Here is a 6000-nt window from a genome sequence, read left to right as displayed (position 1 = left end):
CTTAAGGCTACCAAATGCAGTTTAGGTTAAGTATCTAGTGATACTTAACCTAAAAGTGGCTCATGTCGTGAGAAAATATACCCATGTACTGCTCTCATTTTTCTTCAGTCAGCTTCTCACGAACGCATTGCTTGGCTTGAACCAAGAGGGTCGAATTTTCAACTATAAGTCACTGACAAAGACGTGTGTAGAAGTTTGCTTGTAACCGATTATTTATACCCGCCAAATCCAACATGCCATACGTAACTTACACATTATGGAAAGAATACTGGTGAGTGAAGCACTCGAGGGATTTTCTTTCTGGTGATTCCATGAGTGAACTGTGTTCCTGGCCATATTTGGGTTATTACTGGGGCTACCAGAAAGTACATGCGTGTAATATTTGTGACTTTTATTCCATACTGATTCCGCAAAACCATATGTTCATGAACGAAAGTATCTGCTGCACCTGCTGATATATCCTGCTATTGAATAGTAACAGCCCTAACATAGGATAAAGATTAGTATCAACAAGTCGTAATCCACGCGATGGGAAGATTCGGCGCTCACGGTACCAAAGTGTGGGTGAAGATTTTTCAAATTTCGAGGTCCAAGAAAAACAAAAATTTTGACAGCCTATCGCTCTCATGGAGAACAGGTCTAGACATAAAATACCTTATAGGATCGACTTCGCACACTCTAAAATGGGTCATACAGGATGCTAACCGCTATTTTCAAATGAATGTGGCAGCTTCCTTTGCTGCTAGACGCACCGACGCCTTCGGACGCTCCTGTTGTTCTAGCTTGGAAGTGTGCTTGTAGCAGTCGCGACATAATCACGTCTCCGGATACAATACGTACACAAAGATAGAAAAAGCGATGAAGTGCGTCTCAATAAATAGTTTTCCTTTTCTTTAGAGGGCCTTGTCTCGTATTACACTTCCGAGTTCTATCAGCACGGAAGACACTGTTCGCCCGCCGGTAGCCCACGTCAGTGATACTACATTATTTAATGTGCGACGCTGCGGCTACTTCGATCTGTTTCTCTGGCCTTCTCATGAGTGCTACTGCATAACAGCCCATCGACAGGTGAAGCCGCTAGTGTTACTTTTGCGCCTGGCTTTCTTTATGGCATCCGTTGATTGATATTGAAAGAGGTTTAGTTTATGAGATCAGTCGTTCGGCGACTGTCGGCTCTAAATGAGGGATGCTTTCGCGTTCTGCGCGTGAATACATCAAGCAAATAGAGTGAAAGGTGCGTCGAGTGCAGAAAACGTAAAAATTTTTAGAGAAGATTCTGAAAGCGCATGCTGCTGGTCCTCACAAAGAGAAAGTCTGATTGGTTTTCTCGGCTTCTGGTTCAATAGCGATTTTCTCGTGAAATGTCTCGCTGGCTTCAGCTAATCCTTCCGCAAAAATGCGCACGTACCGCGCAGATGTCAGAATAAAAAAAAAGGGCTCATAAGACTTGTATTAAAGAACCTTCGGATTTGCCGCTCCTGTCCGTGAAGAAAATCTGCTATGAATACAGTTCGAAAAACGTCTATAAGGTCACAGCTGAGCTCAGTGCTGAGTCCGAACTTTTGCCCTTCAGTGCCCTTCAGATGTCTCAGAGGCAACCAAAGGGGAGACTTGCTTCACAGAAAGAACGGAAAGACGTGAATAGCTAACAATGAAGACTTCCAATGAAAACGTCCGCCTGAATTGTAACACGGAGGCTGTACTAATTCGGGTGCTCTGAGAACTTTAAAAGCGCAGTACATGAAATAGCTCTTGGCTTTGCGTCACCTTCCAGCAATCATAGTTGTCGCAGATTCAACAGCGTTAAATTTCTATGCCGACCTTAGCAGCCAGCGATATCTCTCTGCCAGTATTTTAAAACCCCGTAGTGCATAATACTGAAGCGATCCGCAATGCGCCTTTAGCCCTAGGGTTCGTAGGAATGACTCATTATTCGTCACGGGGTAGGAAGTTCCATCACAAAGAGGGGCTGCTTGAACTGCGATTCATCCGGACAGCACAACTATCTGCCATCTGAAATAACAGCCAGCGACGGAAGCGCCGTTAGAGGAATCCACTGATGGAAATTTCACCGTGAGGATCTGCATGGTAGGGCTTTGTGGCGCACTGAAATAGTGCCTCCGCTTTTGGCCATTTAGTTCTCTGGTACGATTTCCAGTTTGTGTTTCACATTGGTTTATTCACTTATGCCTAACTGCTCACTTTTCAGAGTGTATAGAGTCTTTTAAGTCAGTTTTTATAGCTCTTGGGGTCAAGAGCAACGCGAGAATGGCAAGTCGCAAGGCTAGTGGCTGCTCTCAGTATGGTTGAAGAATACGAGTTGTGAGGCCAAAGAAGAGCCCGGACGAGGCGTTTCCCTAAGAATTATTGACATAGTTCGCCTGACACATCTTAACGTTTATACTTGAATAGGACCAACTGTCCTGCTAGGAAACAGTTATGTAATGAGTGCTCAATTTCAACAGCGAATGCTTAGCAAAATGCCCACGTGTCACCAGAAAGTATTTCATCCATTCCGCGTTCATTTGTATTGATCTCAGTCCGGCCGCTGCAGCGGTGGAAACAGTTCGGTTCTCTCTCCTTCTGTGTTCCGCACGTCCTTGTGCTGATTTCTCCGTGGCTCTATACCGCCATGCGCCGAATTCCGCAGCCAATCACCGGAAAAGGAGCCTGAAGCTACGGGGTCAATGCTGCGTACCACGGCACGTGCCTGCCTTTGCGTGGCTCCGGCACCCCCGATGAAAGCTTGTCTCCGTCGGCCCTCTACATGTGGAAGCCATGCATCACGATGACTGAACGGTATACGCCCTGGACAGCGACCCTTTGTCGCCAGGCACGACTTGCAGGATCGGAACCGGGTGTTGGTTGGTAACTGCTGAGCGTTATGCAGGTTCTTTTTTCTTTTTCTGTGAATGCTTGGTGGCGCTGCATGTGACATGGTGATTTGTTTTTAGGCATCTTGCAGTTATGTTATGTTATGTTATGTTATGTTATGTTATGTTATGTTATGTTATGTTATGTTATGTTATGTTATGTTATGTTATGTTATGTTATGTTATGTTATGTTATGTTACGTTATGTTACGTTATGTTACGTTATGTTACGTTATGTTACGTTATGTTACGTTATGTTATGTTCATCGCCGCTTTCATATTTGCATTTTTAGGACTTTTAAGCTAGTGAGACTTTGGGCAGCGCGCTTGCGTGTGTGTGTATGGAAGACACCTGTATGTATGCGATATAGTTAATCCACTGTAAGGCAATGAACGATCATTAATGCATCCCTACATTTAAAAGGCGAAATATGCTTCTTAGAGATTAAAGACTGTCACGATACTACTTTTTAAGGGCATACATCACACGATTATACGATGTCGATCCCTTAAGCGGCCAGAATTTTTCTTTTTTGTTGGCGCGTGCTGGGTGAGGCTCATTTCGATTCATTCAGGCCTAATTCATTCAGGGTGAGGCTCAGTGGTTACGGCGCTCGGCTGCTGACCCGAAAGACGCGGGTTCGACCCGGCCGCGGCGGTTGAATTTCGATGAAGGCGAAATTCTAGAGGCCCGTGTGCGATGACAGTGCACGTTAAAGAACCCCAGGTGGTCCAAATTTCCGGAGCATTTCACTACGGCGTCTCTCATAGCCTCAGTCGCTTTGGAACGTTAAACCACAATAAACCAAACCAAACCATTCAGGCCTAATTATCAGGCCAGCTAATTAGCATGTTTTTCACTCACTTCTCAAAAGGTTTCGTTTTGGAACTGCGTTCTTGTGCCCAGTTTTTGGAACCTTTTCTTATGTTCTATTCCAGCGAATACAAGTATTGACAGCTGCTCTCGTGAGAACCCTAGTTTCTTTATTGATGCAATTGTAAGTGTCATCTTCGCCTTTTAACAACAAGGTTAAATGTTCGTTAATGGCGCTTAGTGTCCGCCTTAACGAATTTTAGACTTTAGCAATCACCAGCCTGAATAACAGAGTGAATTTTAAGAGTTGCTTTACTCCTGATTCTAAGTGAGCACACTGGTTCAAACACACATAGGGATCGGCGTGCGATCCCTTACAAAAGCGCTCCCTCTTGACAATGCAAGTTAAGCTCCAGTAGAGCTTTTCCTTGCGAATAAAACGAGCGTATTGAAAGCAAAACCAGAAAGAACATCGCAAGAGAAGCCATAAGCGTGTAATTCACTCTCAAAGCTCCAAAGCATTTCCCACAAGTTGGGCGGTCTTGCGCCTGCCCGGATGTCGTCAGAACCGAGCTGCCAGGATTGATGATGAAAGCGCTGCCCGGCAGCAGCACTGGAGTTGCCAGCTTTAAGAAATGCATCTTAAGCAGTGGAGCGGGCCTCGGCAAGCCATGCATGTAATTCGTAGCCACCGTCCATCGGCGTCGCGTTACATTGCGTTATTATTCATGAGACCCCGTGTGACTCGTGCTAGGCTGTCCACAGAGTAATCCACAATGTAATATCAGGCGTCTCCATGAGCGCTTTGCGGCTGCTATGTCGTGTAGTATGTATCTCTGATACTTTTGTGGTCTTCACGAAGTGGTGAATTTCCTATTTCGATGTAATTCATTTGCTTTTCTTTGTTTTTCATTCGATAATAGCCTGCGCGTTCACTGGCTTCTAGCAGAGGGGATACCCTGCTAACCTAACCATAGCCTGCCTGGTTAATGTTCGCTTCAGCGCATGCAAACTACTGAGCAAACAGGCTGTTCACCTGATTTTAAAGTCAAACGTAGCGTTTATTATTAGTCTTTTTTTTTTCTCAACTTATATTAGTCGGAACCAGGAGGTTGGCGACTCTGGGAAAGCAGTGATAGAGGCAATAAATATTCAGTCAGCTTCGACGCGAGCTACAGGAGGCAGCAAAAGTTTGCAAGATCGGTCTACTCTGAAAGTCTATACGGCTGCCTGGCGAGGCATTATCCTGGTATTGATACTAGCGCATGGAGCGTGCACGTCCCATTATATCCGTGGGCATTTTAGGCGATTGGCGTGTTTGACTGCATTGAAATAATTTTTTTTGTGCATACGCGCGTCCTGTAAAATTTTTTTGTTCTTATAGCAAGTGCTAATTTAAATTACTATCATTGGGTAAACAGAGTCAATCTGCGGATCTGAGAACATGTCCGCTTTCAAACCAACCGCACTTTGTCTTCCTGGCGTCCAACGTGTAGAGCCTTCTTTATCTTCATCAAAAGGTGCCGTTCATGTTTGCCGTATCAGTTTATCGGTGAATAATGGATGCTAAAATCACTTCAAAGTATGTATCCTTTTATTTAGTATCAATTCAACGAATATTGTACTGCTAACCGGACTAGCCGTAACATCACGTTCGCTTTATCACCTTGCTGTCTTAATCTCAGCTACACTAACCAAGGGGCATGTCGACCAATCTTATATTATTATCGTGTCTCAGATAACGCGTCAATTCTGCAGAACTTAATCTTCTTCTCCATCTCTCAGGAAACCATGATGAGGGAACTTTGATAGCTCCGCCTTTTCCTTGGCCAAGAGAATTTTCATCCCTACAGTCAGACTGGAAACAACAAGCTTGCATGCATTTTAAACAAAACCGTACAAATCAAATGAATGCTTTACTATTCCGAACTTGCTCTAGCAGGCTACGTAATAGGGTTCTCCAAGTCGAAGCTTACTATTGTTTTCTTGTTAAGTTTACTGAACGAAAATTATGGCTTAAAGTTATTGTCAAGCCATTCCTGTTAAATTATGAAATTGTTAAACGCGTTGTCTACGGTCACAGACGAGACCATGTCCTCGGGACTGCACGGGAAGAGGGCAAAGATTTTATGCATTATCGATTGGCGAAGGAGTCTCATTGAAGTCTGCATAGCTCGAGGCAGCGGTGAAGAAAGACAACTCTAATTTCACGCGAACCAATAGATTGTTCCCCTCGTCCCACGTGCGACTGCCAATTAAGGAACCCGTTTAGCGACGGGCGGAGATGCAACTCAGGGACCCCCTCACGCAGTC

The sequence above is a fragment of the Amblyomma mixtum genome, chromosome 2 (genome assembly GCF_055824585.1).
Source record: "Amblyomma mixtum isolate Tamu chromosome 2, ASM5582458v1, whole genome shotgun sequence".
NCBI lineage: Eukaryota > Metazoa > Arthropoda > Arachnida > Ixodida > Ixodidae > Amblyomma > Amblyomma mixtum.
Note: the sequence above shows the minus strand (reverse complement) of the source record.